This window comes from Carassius carassius, chromosome 49 (genome assembly GCF_963082965.1).
Source record: "Carassius carassius chromosome 49, fCarCar2.1, whole genome shotgun sequence".
In the NCBI taxonomy this organism is placed as follows: domain Eukaryota; kingdom Metazoa; phylum Chordata; class Actinopteri; order Cypriniformes; family Cyprinidae; genus Carassius; species Carassius carassius.
This window is the reverse complement of record NC_081803.1, coordinates 19,075,696-19,096,118: the sequence shown is the minus strand read 5'-3', so window position 1 is coordinate 19,096,118 and position 20,423 is coordinate 19,075,696. Positions and strand designations below refer to the sequence as shown.

The 20,423-nt window shown below is 36.2% G+C and overlaps 1 protein-coding gene across 1 annotated transcript in view; it reads left to right on the top strand.

The window, feature by feature from the left end:
• Positions 1-20,423, top strand: part of LOC132132187 (single-stranded DNA-binding protein 2-like) — a 76,172-nt gene that overhangs the window by 22,926 nt on the left and 32,823 nt on the right. The gene's annotated exons all lie outside the window — the stretch shown is intronic.

Genomic DNA, 20,423 nt, shown 5'->3' with positions numbered 1-20,423 from the left:
ACTTTAAGCACCGCCTGCTGGCAGACGGTGAATCTGCGTTTCATTCAGCTCGTCAAGCTCGTCTGTAGTCAAATCATTCTGTTTTTGCTTCATATTTCTAAATTATACAATCTAATTTAGATTAAAATCTGCTCATGTTGCATATATGCAGCATCTTTGTCTGGATCATGATCAAAAGGCAGTGGTTGCCTCTAATTGAAATTGAAAGAGCACAGACAAAGCCTTATTTAGTTTATATGAAGAGATTTCTTTTATTTGTGTTATTTATTTGATTTGGGGCTTGTTTGTTTTATATTTACCTTATATTAAAATGTTGTCAATTAGCAAACACTTTTATCCAAAACGACTTACAAATGAGGACAATAGAAGCAATCAAAACCAACAAAAGAGCAATAATATGCAAGTGCTATATGACTATATTATTATAGTGTTATATTTCAATTAGAGCTGCACAATGTGTCGTTTAAACATCGATATCGCGATGTACGAATCCACGATAGTCACATCGCAGGATGTGCGTTGTAGGCTGTCGTAGTTGATCCATTATTCATTAACTGTACGGGCCAGCTGCTCCCTGGCCCTTGAAGAATGTGAGACGCGCACACGCGAGAGAGCGCGAGAGAGAGAGAGAGAGAGAGAGAGAGAGAGAGTGTGCGAGAGATAGAGAGAGCGCAAGAGAGAGAGATGGAGAGCGCGAGAGAGAGAGAGAGAGAGAGAGAGAGAGAGCGAGCGAGCCCCGGCCGCACGCTCACTGTCTTGAAACAACATGAGCGTCTTGCTCTCTCTCCCTCACGCATATTAATCAATTGAGACGATGGTGTCGATGTTTAAATCATTTAAAATGAGAATGTAAGTGTGCTCACCCCATTTTTGTTTGTAAGAAAAAAATCATATCGCAGTATATATATCGGAGAAAAATAAAATATCGCAATGTCATTTTTTCCAAATATCGTGCAGCCCTAATTCAATTTCACAAAGAAACGTGCAACATTTTGTCCAAGCAATAATTATAGGACACATTTAATTTATAATTTGTCTTAAAGGTCCCGTTCTTCGTGATCCCATGTTTCAAACTTCAGTTAGTGTGTAATGTTGTTGTTGTTAGAGTATAAATAATATCTGTAAAATTCTAAAGCTCAAAGTTCAATGCCAAGCGAGATATTTTATTTAACAGAATTCGCCTACAACGAACGACCTGTTTGGACTACATCCCTCTACTTCCTGCAGTAATGATGTCACTAGAACCGTTTTTTTGACTAACCTCCGGCCAAAGGGATACACAAAAAAGGGGGCGTGGTCTTGTTGCGCTCCGACGGAGAAGAGGAAGAGTTGTGTTTGTGTTTATCACCATGTCGTGGAAACGCTGTTATTTTCATCTCGGAGTCCAATCACCTTTGTTTGGGCTTCCCAGGGACACTGTACTTGGAGATCAATGGTTACAATTTATGTTTAACTCGGTTCCCGAAAATTATAATCCACATGTTAAACTATGTGCAGCACATTTTGCTGAGGACAGCTTCATCAATCTCAATCAGTTTAATGCTGGATTCGCACAAAGATTATTCTTGAAAGATGAAGCAGTTCCTTCTTTGTCTGGAGAAGGCGTTGTTTATGGACCACAACCGGTAAGTGTATTTTATTATTTATGTTGGTGCGTTTAACAGTTTCTGTAACTTATTACACAAAGGGCAACGCTGTTTAGCTTTGTTAACTAGATGGTAGAGCTGTGCAAAAAAATCGAATGCGATTTTCATGCGCATCTCGTCAGTAAAGGCATTCTGTGATTAGAAGTACATCTCCAGCACATGCGTTCAGATCAGGATTGCCAGGTTTTCAAAACAAATCCTGCCCACTTGCTTCTCAAAACTACTCCAAAACTAGCCCAATCGCGTTTCCAGGAGGGCAGCATGCGCTAAGCTGCTGTCGAATCACAACACAGGAACCGCTGGCACAATCAGAACTAGTTACATATTTCTGAAGGAGGGACTTTATAGAACAAGGAAGTCATCAACTTTTTTTATGACAGTGAAAACAGCGGTATACAGATAAGTGAATTGTGTGAAAAATACTGGGTTTTTTTACACGCGAAACATGAACACATGTTATATTGCACACTGTAAACACAATCAATGAATCAAATCAAAGTGAATCGTGAAATCAAAATCGTGAATCGAATCAAATCGTGACTTGAGTGAATTGTTACATCCCTACTAGAAAGATAGAACACTAGAAAGATGGATTGATGTATAGATGATGGAAAGCTATGAAGATGGATGGACAGATGGATGGAATGCTCGAAAGATGGAAGGATAGATGGATAAAACGTTAGAAAGATAGAACACTAGAAGATGGATGGATGGATAGAATGCAAAAAGATAGATGAACCTTGACAAAGCGGATGTTTATCAGTTCATTTTATGAGTATGTCCCATGTGGCCACAGTGAATCAGCGCAGTGATGTTGTGGCTTCATTCTTTGCAGTGCTGTGCTCTGAGTAAGATCAAAAGCTGCTAGGACTTACAGGAAGGAAGCGTGATTCTATTTCCTGTGTTCCCCCGGGCTGGTGGTCACCTTAACTCTCATAAAACAAGAGCGCAGACAAGCTCAGGTTTTCCTAGTTTCAACTTGGCGGATGATGTAAATGTTCAATTATAGATCCGACTACGTTCACCCAAATGCGCTGTCTGCTGTTGTGTGCACCCTAAAAAGCGCAGTTTAAAAGACGAGTGAAGAGCGCAGCAATGCCGATGATCACTGGTTTGGCCCCAAACTCATTTCTCTTTTCAGCACCAATTAGCTGAATTTCCTCTGAGAGCGTCTGGAGTGTAGGCACAACAGGAGTAATTACAGAGAGCTCTAGATTCTTAAACGAGAACATCTCTGTCCAATACATCGCCTGCTTTCTGTGACTAATTGGCAATGTACAGTCAACAGCAAATGCACTTTACAGTTATTATGCACCATATCACATGACAGTGGTTTTAAAAACTCCAAATTGAAGAAGTTTGATTTATAAATTAGCATTTATGTTTCTTATTGTTAATGGTTCATCATTGATACACATTAATCCAACAGAAAAAAACTTTTTTTTTTTGTCAAAGTGTAATGACTTCGTATGGTTACAAATCCATTGTCTGGCTCTATACTCTGTTATGATACTTAATGGACTTTTTACAATCCACATACACTACCTTTAAAAAGTTTTGACTCCATTGTAAAAAAAAAAAATGTGTATATATATATATAATTTTTTTTTTTTTTTTTTTTTTTTTTTGAGAGAAAGAAGCCAAGATGCCAAGGTGACATTTATTTGATAAAAAAAAAATATATATATAAAAAAAACTGTAATATTGTGAAATATTATTGTAATTTAAAATAACCTTTCTAGTTGAATATATTTTAAAATGTAATATATTCCTGTGATTCAAAGCTGAATTTTCAACACCAGTACTCCAGTCTTTAGTGTCACATGATCCTTCAGAAATCATTCTGATATGCTGATTTGCTGCTCATCTATTATGCTGATATATTTATTATTATTACCAATGTTTAAAATATTTAATAATTTATGTTAACTGTTGTTCCTTTTTCAATGAATAGAAAGTTCAAAGGAACAGCATTTATTTAAAATAGAAATAATTTGTAACATTATAAATGTCTTTACTGTCACTTTTGATCAATTTAATGCATCCTTGCTGAATTAAAGTATTTATTTATTTCAAAAAAATATTATTACTGACCCCGAACTTTGCAACAGTAGTGTAATTCTCAGTCCTCAAAAAAAATATCCTGATTAAATATTGTATTTCACTCAAAATATGTAACTGTGGAAAAAAATGACATTTCACGTCGACTTACAGATGTTGCTTACAAATGTTTTGTTTTTCTGGCAATCTAATAAAGTTGCACGGGGGAGTTGTTTGCATCCTGATTTGGAGGATATCAGGCTCAGGCAGACGTGCAGTGCCATCCTACATGCCAGAGTCAGCGTGGTGGGTTTTGTGCTAAGAATAAAAGCCACAGCAAGAGGGAATAAAGCCCTCCTCTCTTCCTTCTCACCTCCCCTCATCCTCCCTCAGGGAGTGAGAACACATCTAAAGGGAGCTCCTAGAGGTCACTTTCCAAGACAAGGTCAAAATGTCACCTCTCTCCATAAGTGTGACGGGACGGTTCTCCCTCCGGCTGTTGTGTTTTCAGTGGCATACTAGCATACTACTATTTGGGAAGCGTGTACTGTGTACTGCCTACTGATCCTTTGCATTTATTCATTTGACAAACGCTTTTATCTGAAGTGACTTACATGGCATTCAAGGTACGCATTTACATTTTATCAGTACTTGCTTTCTCTGGGAATTGAACCCATGATCTTGAGGTTGCCAGCGCTGTGCTGTACTGTTTAAACAACAGGAAAGTTTTGTAATAGATTACCAAGCAGATTGCTGTCCATATAGTTCAGAAATAAATATGTATTTTTTACATTTTTTATATATTATTTTACATTTTTATATGTTTTTTTAATTATTATTTTTAAGCAGTTTTGCATAAAATAATTCTACATTTTGTCATAATTTAGGGACCATCATCAATTTTAATTTAAACTTTCACACACACACACACACACACACACACACACACACACACACATATATATATATATATATATATATATATTATGTAATGTATGTAGGGCTGAAACGATTCCTCGAGTAACTCGATTACAAAAAATGATCGAGGCAAATTCCTCTGCCTCGAAGCCTCTTTTAATTTATTTTAAATCTCACGTCAGGTTCTTTCGCAATGATTTTTTTTTTAATGTGACACAACGCGTTTACGTCATCCACAAAGCGGAAGGAGACACAAGCGCTGCGTCGGACATCGCATACTGCAAGGAGCCAGCAGTGTTTTGATTTGAGGGCGCGGGCAAACGTAAAGAGAACGTCGTGGCGTGTGTCCATTGCAAGATAGAGCTGGCATACCACAACTAGGGCCCTGTGATTTCCGCGATGCAGAAAACGAGGAGGGAATTGCGGAATCCAGTCATAAAAACGGAATTTACAGTTTAACGCGGAATCGCACGGAATTTGACAAATTTTGCATGAATTAATCAAAAATAGGTCATTGCACATCAAATCACGATATGGACTAATATTTGTAAATATTAAGCCGGAACAGTCTATTTAAATATGAATCCTGCATGTTCTGTGTGTCTCTGTTAATGAATGGAGCAGAAGCGCGTCTTCCTTTATTAACACACACTGAAGTGCGCGTGACGCTCCGGTAATTTCAGCGTCTGCTGTCTCGTGAACACATGAACAACATCTCCAGAACTGCTCTGACAGTCACTTCATGAGCATTTGACCATTTGATTTGAGTAAAACTAGCGTCACATCACATACACAAAACTGTAAAGGTACGTCAACCCGTCAAAATAAAAGTCCAGTTAAAGACTATTGTTCAGCAGAATGTACATAGCCTACTACTACAAAAAAAAAAAAGGTTTAAGGTTTAATCACACAACATTTCTTCCAAGTTTTATTTTTAATAGTAAATCCCCTTTGTTTACCAAAAGTTAAGTTAATTTTCAATAATTAAAAGATAAATTAAATTCATGTTTTATGTGTTTAATGTTTAATGTGCATCTCAGATGCTTTATTTAAAACCCCAGCTGAATCGCACTTAAATGCACTTAATTCATCTGTCAACTTTATTGTCATTGTTCACAGTACAAGAACAGACAGAGAAACAATGGGTAATAATTAAATGTTTATTTTTGATGTATGCATTGCATTCTATGCATTTAAAAAATACAAAACTTAGTTGTTCATTTTAAGAGACCCAGGAGTCTTATTTTCTCTTGCATAATTCATATTGCACTTTAATTAAGCAAAAACACATTTTATCCGATTACTCGATTAATCGATGGAATTTTTGGTAGAATACTTGATTACTAAAATATTCGATAGCTACAGCCCTAAATGTATGTATGTATACGTGTGTGTGTGTGTGTGTGTGTGTGTGTGTATATATATATACATACACATACATAAAATATACATATATGTAATCATTTAGTTTGAAACGTGACCATGTATATTTTATTGACTATTGTGTCATTTCATATTAATATGATTTTCATAGGCATATATTTAGCAAGATGTTCATTCGTAGTTGTTGTGTTTTTGTTTTTTGTTTTTTTACTTTTTTATTTATAACTTCATAATTACACAGAAAACCTAGTCTGAGTAGTATGGTGTTATGGCATTTTGAACATGGAATGTTTTGTTTTCTCACACTGTAACTTCAGTTTTTTGCCCTCGGATGTCTTCCTCCAAAGCTGCGGTCCTTGACCCGGCCTCAGTCTGCCTTGCATCAGTCCATTTTCAGCATAATGACTTCTCTGTCGGTGGTCACGTTAATGGAGTTAGTATAAAACCATACACAGACATGGCAGCCTAGTCTGTTCTCCCTCATTACACCGTGTCACTGTGTTCGTTTGGGCTGTCGGGGAGTTCTAATGCACTCCAAGGGCCCTGCGAGTGGTGTTGAATGCCATGCTAATTGATCCTTGGGCAGATAAGGGTTTAATGCGATCTGCTCAAGACTAATTTCCTATAAGGATGCTGGCGCTGGTTTCCTTTCAGCGATAAGAGCCAAGTGTGTGGTTGTCATATCTAGAAACAGGCTCTGGGATGCTCCTGATACTGTTGATGCTTGTGGAAGTGCGTCACAAGAGCTAGCAGAAGATATGTCATGTGCCAAGGCCAACCCAGAGAGCAAATGAGCCCAGCGTCCACAGTTTCTTTCATTATTAGCACATTAATATAACCTATATTCATCCTGGTGTCCATTCTCATGGTTACCTCATGATAATAAAGTCGATTGGGATATGTAACTTGCTAATGCACAAAATGGAAACGGTTTTTACTTCCAACCCCAGCAAAATGTGATCTTTGGAAACCTAATTTGCTTTTCCATTGATTGACCACAATCATATAAACGATAGGGGAGCTAATTTCTTAAGTGACGGTGGATCATCTCAAGTGTTTATGACATGACGGCCACTAAAAGCTTTCTAGTGGCATTGCTTAACATCGTGTCGCTGCTGTTGCTGCAGTACAGATAACTGACCTCTACTTTAGACTCAATGTATTTTTAAATGTATAAAAATATCTGGAGTTACATATTTGTACCATGTTATTTGTGTGATTTTTAAATATGGCCTGTTTCCCCCCACATTCTGTGACAATAGTATTACATGTGCACATGCCCTATGAGCAACACAACATTTATAAATTCTGACTGATCACTGTTTTTACATATTATTTTATTTAATGTATTTTTTTATTTATTTTATATATATATTTTTTTTTATATAATTAATTTATATATAATATATATTTATTTATATATAATGAATATATTTTTTATTTTATTTATAATTGCGCCCATGGGCAACCTAACATGATTTATCACAGAAAATAGTTTGCATTAAAAAAAAAAAAAAGGTAAATAAATAAAAAAAAAGTTCCTTTTTACATTTTTAATTCATGAGTTGGAATTTGAATTTGATTTGAAATGGCCACAACACACAGAAAATTTGAATACGAAGTAAAGGAAGTGGAATTACTTACAATTCAGAAAGAATTTGGAAATTCCTTCGGATGAGACGTTAAACCAAGATCCCGACTCTCTGTGGTCATTAAAAATCCCAGGATGTCTTTCGAAAAGAGTAGAGGTGTGACCTCGGCATCCTGGCTAAATTCGCCCATTGGCCTCTGACCATCATGGCCTCCTAACAATCCCCATATCTGCTGATTGGCTTCATCACTCTGTCTCCTCTCCACCAGTAAGCTGGTGTGTGGTGGGCGTTCTGGCGCACTATGGCTGCCGTCGCATCATCCAGGTGGATGCTGCACACTGGTGGTGGATGAGGAGATACCCCCTGACTATGTAAGCGCTTTGAGTGCCTAGGCTATATAATAATAAAAAAAATGTAATGAATTATTACATATTAAGTTTCTTTTTAAATCCTACGTAAGTAGCCACTGACCGTAGTATGGAAGAAATAAAATACTGTGGAAGTCAGTGGTTACTGTCAACTTTGATTACCAACATTCCTCAAAAATATCTTCTTTTGTGTTCAACAGAAGAAACAACACCTTGAGGTTAAGGAAATGATGACTGATCATGAAATGTATTTTTTTGGGATAACTATACCTTTAAATTCAAATTCAGTTTGCAAGTTTGCATCTTGTTTGCTACCTCAATTTAAATAAAATTAAAATTCAAGAACTGTATTTAAAATAATCTCAGTCCCTTTCTGAATTCTTGCTAAGTATAAAAACATTTCAACCAAGTATTTAGTTTCTACAAGTAATCATTTTTCATCCCTTTAACCGAATGGGATGTAATATCAATCCATATATATTCTTTTCCCAGACACTGTATGTGGTTTATACTACCAGCGCCAAAAGGGTGTTGGATCCGTGGCCTAACAGTTCAGGACACATTGAGCTGTGGTGCTCATGAGGGAAATCCTCTTTTTGGTTTCCTATTATTTTCTGTCCTCATTCTTCTGTTCTGTAGATAAAAAGTGCCTAAAAGTGTCAGGAGTGTGCAAGCCATGGGGATTTGATGCTTGTCATACATTTATGCAGACTGTGTCTGGATTTGGACGAATAGAGTGTGTTAAACCTCCCACAATCTGCTTTTGAAGTATGTAAATCATATATGGTTTGGATCGGCACAATCACTCAGAGTTTTCAGCATCCTTTTGAGTTTAGATTCTGGGAGGTTTCTTCTCGTCTTTAACAGCTGGCTGCTCAAACCACAGAGAGACAGCAAGCTTTCAAAAACCCCACAATAAAGTCAACTTCTGCACAGATCAAAGTCGACGTGCCGCCTCTTTGCCCCAAGCATCCTCAATTGGGATTTTTCTCCATGGATTAAAGTCTGGCAGGAAGATCGGCCTCCACAGTATTCATGGCTGCTTTCTTTGGGAAAGGGACAGACGAGACTTTGGGATAAGCTTCGGCATTTTCTCTTTGCACACCTCCAGTCTGGAGCTTTGTGATGGAGGCTGTGCGTCGTCGTTGTTTACCCAGCATTAGGCCTGCCATCTCTGGGTTCAATTGTTTGCACGGCCCTGTTCTCTGGTGCAGCACAAAGCTCTGCGCTAGCCGCCACTCAGCTTCCTAATAAGCAGGAGAATTGAAGATTGAATTGCTCCCGGTTTCCTGTTGGGCTCATGTTCCCGTGATTTTAACTGGATTAAGATGCAAAAAAAGGCCTGTTCCGAGCCATGCGTTTCGGACACATTTGCTTTGAGTGCACGGCCACCCTTGTAATACAATTTCCAAATGGCCTCACTTTCTTTTGATTGTTGTTTAAATGCGTTCTGCTTTACAAATGTTCTTCCTCTCTTGGCATTATGCATCAGATGCGATTGTCACACACGATTTCAGATATGCATTTCGACTTTGTCTGAACACACACTCTGAAATGCAGCATATGCTCAGCTTTATGAAAAAGGGTGACTGCTAAATGGCTTAAATGTTGCTAAAACTATGCCACAAAAGCTTGTATATAAAAATGTATGGATACTTTGGTGAAAATATAAAATATAATACATTTTATTAAAATATTGATGTTATCTATACAAATTACTTTTAAAAAATGATTGTGTAAATCAGTCATTTTAGTATTATTTATCTATAGTACTATTTAGTAATTATTTATTTATAGTATATAGAGTATGGTGAATTAGTTTTGAATTTTAATTAACTTAACTAAAATATTTTGTATGCTTGTATTTTAGTTTTCATTTTGAGTGTTTACATTTTCATTTCAATTTTAGTTTTAGTAATTTTATGTTTTTGACATTTTTATGAGGTAATATTTATTTTTATTTTAGATTTAGTAATTTTCGTATTTCAACGTAAACTTATTTTGGCAATTTTTTTCATCTAATATTTAATTTAATTTGACAGATATTATTATTATTATTATTATTATTTATTTTATTTTTGTTTAGTTAACGATAACAACACTACTTTAAATCTATATAAGATAACATTGTGGTATCCAGATTTGTATTTTTTTTTTTTTACTTTTTGGAGTTTTAGGTTATTGCTGTAAAGTTTTGTGGGCTGAAGAGGTTGTCAAACGTTTGCTGCAGTGCTGTTCGAGTCGTGTCGGTTGGCGGTACGAGGCAGCGAGTCAGTATTTGAGCTTCAGCTGCCTCTGCCTGAGTAAATGATGAATGAGCATTGAGACGGCAGGCTGAGGAAGAGGAGGCAGGCGGCCACTTGCTGCCTGACAAGCTCCTTCATAATGCAGGATAGGGATGCCGAATGGGATTTGGGAGATGCAGGTGGTCTTTTCTTCACTCTCAATTTTTTTTATTTTATTTTTTTATTTCAGTGGTGAAGATTTATTTTTAATGTTTCTCCCCCAGAAATGGAGAATTAAGGCAAAATATATAAAATAAAAACCCCACTTCACTGAGTCTTCTTCGGCTACACCTCCTGATGTGAGCTGAAGTGGAATAGTGAGATGAGATGCTGATAGATGGGAGTTCATAGTTTTGCATATGCTTTGAATAAATTTGCATTCAGTAATATCATTGGCTCATCTAAGACTCACTTTCCATAATTGAATACCTTCAATATGATACAGTCCTTAAAACCAAAAGGCAGTTTTGATGCAATTAGTTTTGACTTAACCTCACTTTGGCAGAGTTATTTAGTACTTGTTAGACATGTTTGCTCATACTTAGGGTTAGAGATATGAACAAACCCTGAAAACTTCATGTTTTATCAGACACCATTTACCCTTAAAATCTTATTTTTTTTTAAAGCATATTAAGTATTCATTCAACACTTGAGGTCTTGAATTTGTATGTTAGAAATGACTTTTATACCCTTCGGCTATCTGGGATTCAATGACGGTGCATCTAACAGCATGCTATTTAAGGCATCTTTTGTGCGTCGCCCCAAAACATCTCCAGGATGCCCTGCTGAATTAATTAGGCATCCAATTAGTGAGATTCTCCATATTAATCAAAGCAGGATATGACACTGAACAGATTTCCATTGATGAGTGTTATGATTGTGATATTAATGTTCACAATGACATCAGTACGTCATGGCAGTTTGTGCGCAGTGAGTCGCACGAGTCGTAGCATGACGCACAGGCACAAAAAAGCCTTAAAACAATCCACAACTGCTGCCTTAATGACACGCATTTACTAAGTCTGTGTCACTGATGCTTATTTTAGTCAAATGATTAATTCAGATATTTATTGTTCTAATTTGTGCTTGTTGTGCTGGTTTGTATGCATGGTCTAAAATTAGCTGTTTGCTACTTCTGCCAATAGCAGTAGCAGGTCGAGAGAGAAAACACCAGTCATAAACAATGTTTAGATATCTTGAAATTAGGGATGTCAATTTTCGATAATTTCCATGATCGATCGTCGTTTGAATTAACGATCAATGAATCAAATAAATCGTTAACCTTAATGCTGCAAAATGCTTCTATTGCAGCAGTGCAGTCACTGGTATGACAGAATGTGCAAAAAACAAACAAACTCCGAATTAAATCTGAATTAAAGGGGGTTTAGTTTGAATAAAATGCTAGTAGCAGGATTATTAAAATCAATAGATGTGATTATGATCATTTGATAAAATGAAAAGCGTGCTGTATGTTTGAAATCATTTTACTTTGTTGAATGATTCCCGGCACAGAGACCACTGAACGCACCTCTTGAAATGGTTTCGTTGTGCTTGTTGTTGTATTTTTAAACACAATTGCAATGTTTTCAGCTGGCATTATGGCATTTAAAATTTTTACAAATGAAAAAACTTTTTGTGTGAGTAGGCAATTTTTACCAGTACTTAGTTTGATCCTGCTGCATCCTGTGCCGGAAAATGTTAAATTTTTGCGTCCAGGTAGGCCTATTTGTTGTTAAAAATCTGCCATTTACAGTGCATTAGATCGTGACCGTGCATGTGTGCAGACGAGGACGGAGCGAGCGCAGGTTTGGCTGGATGGATTTGGAGGTTATTGCTCACGTCTCATTCGCCACAAATCCAAATGTTTCCATACTTGGAATGTATTTGAATGTTAAACTATTATTTATAATTTAAACTAATAGGGTTGTACTTTACACGCATTCACATATAGACGGAAAAGATCATCCTCTTCACATGAGCAAAACATCCTTGGCATAACAGCAGATTGGATTGGTACACTAAGATCTATTTAAACTGACCAGTATAACCTTTTATGTTTGGTTGACGGTGTTTTATTTTGATAATAAACAGACTGTGATGTAAGTTTGAATTGCTAGAATATTTGGGATGAGTGCACGTGAGGCGACAGCGTGATTGAACAGCGGAGACATAAAAAAAAACTTTATGGAGAAGCCTAAGATATAATATATAAGTGTTTACTTTTATTTGTGCACACTCACAATAAAAACAGAAGATTTGTGTTCTTGTTAAATAAAGCTATCAAACGTGTTGTCATCCTTTCTGTGATTTTGTTCATGGAGCACCGCAACACTTCTGTTTTAAATCCGTTATCTTAATTATTTAAGTCAGATATATTTAAGTCAGATATAATTATCTGGTGAAATTACTACATTTCTATTGCTTTCCATGTTGAAGAACTTTGTGTTGTTTGCATTTTAATGTACTTTAAAGGTTTAAATCACATTAAAACTTAATTTGTACATTATGAATGAATGACGACACATTCATATACGTTTGCCGCTCACATGTGTTCTGTGCATGAGCCACACGCAGCCCAACATTAAATCGGTTAACTGACCATCAATAGCTTTAATTGATTGCATCTCTTATCGACAATTAATCGATCATCAAATAATCATTGACATCCCTACTTGAAACTATGTTTTGCATTGATTGATTGATTGATTTATTGTACAAATATTTTCTATTTTTGTATTTATGTATTGTATAAATTTTTATTTAACATTTATTTTATTATAAATTATAATCTTATTTTTATGTATTATTTATATATAGTATTGTTTTTATTTTTTTCCTTATCTTTAAATTATATATTTTTTCTGTATTTATGTATAGAATTATTTTTATTTAGCAATTATTTTATTTTTTAAGTTATATCTTTATTTTTTGTTTTTAAAATTATATTAGCATTTTTTTATGGAAATGTATAGTAAGTATTTATTTAAGTTTTTTACTATTATGCATTTGTCAAGTTTCACGTCTGACCTGTCCTTCTCTCCTCAGCATGTTAGGGATGCACATCATCCGCCATAATGCAGAGAATTTGCTGACAAATCATGTTTACGCTCCTGGCTTACATAACCATGCAACTGTGTGTGCCTGTGTTTGTTACACACAATACTATGTGCCTGGTGTCGGATTTGTGCATGTTTGGGTATGTTCATATTTTTATGCACTCTCTTATGTAAACGTCACCTTTGGCTGGGTCTGGCCTTTCTCTGTCTCTCTTTCTCCACCGTGCCAGGGTTATTACAGAGTCTGTCGGATACACCTCGGATCAGCAGAGCCTCATGGGAGGGATTGGGAGGGACATGGATGTAATGATTGTGTATTTCTGAGGCTGTACCCTCTTCGATAAATCTGTCAGTCTGAATCTCAGGCCAGTGACACAGCGATTTCTTTCTTCCCTTTTTCCTCGCAAACATCCTCTGAGGGCGAAAAGTGTCTGGTTATTTGAAAGGTATTCAATCAGTCATTCTGAAACTACTGCGGAAGCCTGTTTCCACCACGGAATAAAAAGAAATGAATAAAAAAGTAATTGAGACTTTTTATCATGCAATTTTGAGTTTCAATCTCACAATTCAGACTTGTTTCTAAGAATTCAGGGGAAAAAACTCATAATTGCCAAATATTTTGCAATTCTGAGAGAAAAAAAGTGTAAATAGTTAGATATAAACTTAAGTCCATGGTGGAAATTAAAAAACAGAATTGCAAGATGTAGATTTGGATTTGAAAAAAGACATCTTGCGGCCTTTGGTGGAAACAAGCTTTTATAAGAAACATCCCTTTATTGACCTTTTTTTTTATATCCTTACTTATTAAGAATAGCACAGATAATATAATAAATCAGACATATTCATTATTTTTTTTTTACATTGCATTGTAGCTGGTTGCAATCTTCGTTTGGTGGTTTATAGTGCATTTCTTTGCGGTTTCTATTGTGTACTGTGTGGTTGCTAGGGAGTTATGAGTTCTAGTAATTGCAATGCATCTCTGCTGAACTCGTAAGGAACTTTGGCATTAATTGCAGTATCGCTGTGGTTAGCTGAAGTTGGCGTGTTTGGCCGTCGCAGCGCTGCTGTGTTCACTGGTAAAGATGGGCTGCTGGCAAGTGCTGTAGTTTGTGTTCACATTAGAAACATCCTTTTTCCCAGCTGCACCCATTTACTTCTAATCTACAATCTAGGTAATCTAGCATTCTGTCACAGATACAATTCCAGTCTATTCCAGTCAATACTCCATTCCTGCAGCATGCACCCTGAAACTGAGCAGTTCTCTGTCTAGACCTCTGTACTTTCAGTAACACAATTGCAACTCTGTTTTTCCCGCTACAGAAAATAAACTCTTACAATCATTTCATTTTACTTATTGTTTGCTGTTTAATGGTTTGGTCAGACCTCATTTAGAAAAACGGGAATGTACCATGGCAAGAAAGAACATAAATGAGATCTCCTTCATATAATGCATTAATTGTTTCTCCATGACAGAAATGAGATGTAAATGAAGAGCAAATGGAGACCTTTTCCTAAGTTTCCTAGTTTTCAGATTTTTCTACTAAGACATATGTGAAATTTATTTTATTTTATTTTAAACCTCAAGGGAAAAAATAAATAGCCATCTTCACCAGTTTTTTATTCATATGTGACATTACTACTAATAATTACTTTTTTTCTTTATTTACTTTGCTTTGGAAAGAAACATCTAAAGCCAGCTCCACAGATTTGTCTTCACCTGAGACATATGTGAGACATATTAAATCTAGAGTTGTTCCGATTCCGATACTAGTATCGGAAATATCTCCGATACCACAACAAATTCTGGCATCGGCATCGGCGAGTACATGAACCCATATACCGATCCGATACCATTTTCAAGACCTAGTTATGAACGCTAGCTTTGCCTAACCGCTGCACGGTTCTTCTTCGCTGATCAGAATGCATTGCAAACACAGGACGTTGTGCTGTAATGCCACAAGCAACCCCTGTGTAGAGCAGCGAAGAAGAAATGAAAACGCGTTAGCAGCACTGATCTATATATGACTGGATCGCTCATCGCGTTCTAAACTGCCAACAGACAGTGAAGCCGCTTCTATATCATAGATCAGTGGTTAGCAGTATGTCCGCTGTTTAGCAGTATTTCAGACTGGACCAACCAGACAGTAAAACGGCGACTAGGGACCAAGACGGTGCTGAAAATTTTAAAATGTGATGATACCAGCGTCTCTGTAGAACCGGTAGTAAGTTTGAGTATATTCGTTACCCGCAGCTGCGTTCAGTCGCTTCCGTGTTAGTCTAAGCGCAGGGCTCCAGACTGTAGCCGAATATATATACTAGTGTCTGTGAATATTAAACTGCAAAATACTATTTAAATATTACTCCTGCAAAGTCTACATCTCTGTGGGAGACGGGCGCAGATGCACGGGAGCTCGCTGTTTTGTGGCCTCTGCCGTGTGTCACTATATGAGGACATGAACGCATAAACCGTCACTTCATGAGAATTTAACGTTTCATTTGAGAAAACTGTCATATCATAAACACAGACACTCAAAGATCTTCATGGCGAGTAAATTGACAATATATTAAGCTACTGTTGTAGCCTACAGTAGATTTAGCTACGTCTCTATGTAGTAATAATACGTCTCTATTAATAATAATAATTATGCCTAGACGGTTGCTTGTTTTTTACTTGTTTTGTTGTAAAGAGATTATCTGATTAATATAGAATTTTTTATATTCCTAGACTTATTTGTTGCAGTTTTTTATACACTAATATTGTAAAACTAAAATACTAAAATACCTTTTTTAGTTTGAGGTGTTAGATTTTTGGCTGCATTTGAAGTTCTTTTTCGCTTAAGAAATTAAATAATATTACTGTCAAATTCATGTCAGATAATAAAAATACTGTAATAAATACAGTAGTTAACCATGTATTTGTTCATGTTTTATCAAGGGATAAGTCTGGAGCACACCATAAAATAATTCTAGAAATTTACACAGGGCTAGTAGTATATACAGCTGTATATACAGATACACACCCAGGTATCGGATCAGTACTCGGTATCGGCCGATACCCTGAGCCCAGGTATCGGAATCGGGAAGAGAAAAAGGGTATCGGAACATCTCTAATTAAATCATATAAACCCTAATAATATCTAAAATGATAAAAAGACATAAAAACTAAAAATATTACTATTTGATATTATGTTATTATTATGTTAGTAATATTACTATTATTGGCTGAGATTTTCCAAAAGAACTGAAGTCTATAATCAAAGAAGTCAATATAAACTCTAATATTTCTAATCTAATTATTCTAAGACTAAATAATTGAAGTTATTCAGTCTGTGTTAATTTTATAGCTGTAAATTGGTACTGTATGTGAGCAATTGCCTAATTTGTGATTACCTTTATTACTCCTCAAAATTTTGTTGTATAAAAGTAACATGATAAATCTGTAAAGTCTCCTAAGCTATGAAAAAGCAGTCTCTGAGCAATAAAGTTTTCTACTGGGTTCTGCTTTACTCACACTCAAATGTATAAACTGCGAAGGAGGAGGTATATCTAAGAGTTAATGGTTTTTACGGGAGCAGTTTTACAGGCCGCCAGCAGTAAGGCAGTCCAGTAGCCTTGAGCGGCATCCAGACCTCTGATGAACTGATAAAACACTGGAGAGCGCATTCACACTGGCGCCGAAGATGACACAGCCCTGCCATGCAGACGTGGCCAGATCCACAAGCCACAACAGCACCATGAGCTCATAATGCAGAGAACGGGACGGGCCCATTTGCTGAGATGAACTGGAGAAAAGTGTGGGAGAACCAGGTTTATGGGGCATCTGTGAGACTGAATACCTCTCTTCTTGAGCCCTGAAGTCAGGTCAGATTCTGAACAGTTAAAATGAAGAGCACAACATTTCCAGTTGAGCCCAATCCGTCCCACCCTGGAACCACCCTGCTGTCACCCCACATGGCCTCTGTTGTAGTCGGTGCCAGAGGTCACCACCCTTCAGTCACACCCTAAAGTATCACTCTTATCTCTGATGTTTGTCCTAAAAGAAATACAAGCACATAAATTAGACAGTTGTTCATGCATATTGAAGGTCATATTATTAATTTATCATTACTGGAGGAAATATTTCACCCTCAAGAGAAGAGAAGAGAAGAGAAGAGAAGAGAAGAGAAGAGAAGAGAAGAGAAGAGAGACTGTTTGTGTCTTACTAATGTCTTGAAGAAAAAAAATTGAAATTGAAGACATCAAATTTTTTTGTTTTTCTATGTTCATTCTCAAAGTTCACCCTTTATCAACCTCCTACCAACCACAAAGTGGTTAATGAAACTTGTGGTCTTTTTCTTTCAGAAGAAACATCTGAGAAGCATCTCAATCTCCTGTCTTTTTTCCATTTGAAGAAACGGTTTTTAAATAGATCTACTTTTCTTTTCTGTTGATTCTCAGATGTGACTGTATTGAAACCTACAATGCATATGAAGCGCTAAAGGATGCAAGTGGTAAATTATTGAGAAATCTTTCTCAGGAGAAAATATTCAGGAGAAACATTGTTTGGGTCTCTAAAGAGAAAAATTGGACCTCAAATTGAGATATCTGAGCACAGAATGAGATATTATTGAGACATCTATTGAAACTCAAGAGGATTATTGAGATCTTTGTCCTCAAGAAAACATCTGAGAGTCTCAGTATGCTCTCCATTTCATTCAGGAAAAAACATTTGAGATAAAAAAAAGTTTGTGATTTTTATTTTCTGTGTTGATTCTCAGAGTTCTCCCTTTACCAACCTCCTACCGACCACAAAGTTATTGTGATGAAAGCCATGACAAGCGGCTGGTGTTGTCAGAAACCACACGATGGCTTTGTTGTGGTCACGTGTGTGACGTGTCAACAAATACGTATAGCCTTGCAGATGATACTGTAATAGTTCACTGTAATTGCTCTGTTCGGATGGAGGAGTTTCGACACAGTGTGGTTTATTCCGGGTGTGCGCTCGGATCTCATTCCTTGTCTAGCATTGGTGGACCTCCAGGGAGGTGCAGTGCACTAGAGCCGTTTCCTAGGCAACCTTTTTTTTCATCGGGGTTTTGAAATGAGGACCTGATGTGATTGTTAGCAGCTTGGGCTTGTGCCATTAAGTATGAGGCTCTGTCTTAGCCTTCACTTCCCTGAAACAACATGACATCACTGATTCCCATAACTGACATATCATTTGATGGACACACATTAGCACGGCGTCAATAGGAAATATGCTTATGTAAGGGGTTTGGATTCATAATAGATTTATTCAGTTTTGTTGGGAATCCACATTTTGATGCGATTGCATTGGTTATATGAACGTATGTTTTTAATGGCACTTGCGATCATTTTTATTGATTGTTTGTAGTTTACGTGAAATGCATGATTATATTTTCAAGTGCTATCATCATCTACAGTCACTAGCAATCAATTTCAAGCAAGCATTACTTTTACTATTGATTAAAAGAGTCATATTAAAGGTGTAGAACACCCTAGCAACCATTTAGCAACAGGCCAAATATCAGTCAAAACGCATCAAAACAGTTTTGGACCAGCATTTTTTTTTTCAGCAAATGAATTCTACAGAATGAAATATTGAGACATCTGAGAAATATTAAAACTCAAAAGGGTTTTTGAAAATACCTGAATAGTAAATATTAAGAATTGATACAAAAATAAAATATGCATTCAAAAATAATTTTATAAAGATAGATTTCTTTACAAGACAGTTTGAAACTATAATTCGCAATTGCTGAAAATCATACAACTATACTTATAAAGAAATAAATTCATAAACGCTTTTGCAGGAAGATAATGGAATTCATAGCAAAATATGGTAATTTACAAAATGGCAAAAAAAAAATCTTAACCTTCTTTACTGATGCTCAGGGCCCGAATTGAGGGGGGATGCAGGGAAATGGCATCTGGGGAAGTGCAGTGTGGTAACCATTAGCCCCTCCATCCCATCCCAGGACCCCATGCTGGTGACCCAGACTGTATGCTATCCCATTTAAGAGCCTTGATTTGAGGATTGCAGAATTCTTAACATACTTTACTGATGCTCAGGGCTCGATTTGAGGGGGGATGCAGGGAAATGGCATCCGCTTTGTTGATAAAAATGACAAAAAGCATCCACTCTGTAAAACCACCATCCCACCCTACCATCCCCTTTAGTTTAATAATGTTGTGTAAAGCATATCATGCAAAAGAAATATATAAAATTCTCTACATGTGATAATTTACAAACAATCAGAACTTAATATTGTAAAAAGCTGCACGCAAACTCAAAAATGTTTCAAGCTGGACTTCTGACATTCTTAAAAAGATGACAACAGAGGGTATATTTCCGTGATTAGATTTTTAAGACATTCTCCTGACAAAATGTTATTATTAGGGCTATCAATCGATTAAAATATTTACATTTACATTTATGCATTTAGCAGATGCTTTTATCCAAAGCGACTTACAGTGCATTCAGGCTAACATTTTTTACATAACATGTGCTCCCCGGGAATCGAACCCACAACCTTGCGCTGCTAACGCAATGCTCTACCACTGAGCCACAGGAACATTTAATCGCATGTTTATTCGCATATTTAATCGCAATTAATTGCATGATTGTCATAAGTTAACTCGTGATTAATCGTAACTTAATCACACATTTTTATCTGTTCTAAATGTACCTTAAATTAATACTTTTAACATGAACATGTACAAATATTTAAATTCAATTCATGTATTTAGCAGAAGCTTTTATCCAAAACGACTTACAGTGCATTCAGGCTATAAATTTTTACCTATCATGTGTTCCCGGGGAATCGAACCCACAACCAATGCTCTACCAATTGAGCTACAGGAACACTAGAAACAATATAAAATATAACAAGCAGAAAAATATGGATGCTTTATGCCAATGTATGTTTATTATTAGTGAAACTATACTCAACATAGAGCATAAAGTATTCAGATAAAGGTTTTCACAAAGACAAAAAAATTTATAACCCATTTTTAATAAATCATTATATTAATTTAATTAATTATTAATGTAAACAATTATTATCAATTAATTGTTATATTTATTAAACAACATATAACTGTATTTTACTGGCTTAGTTGTTTAGATTTTTAT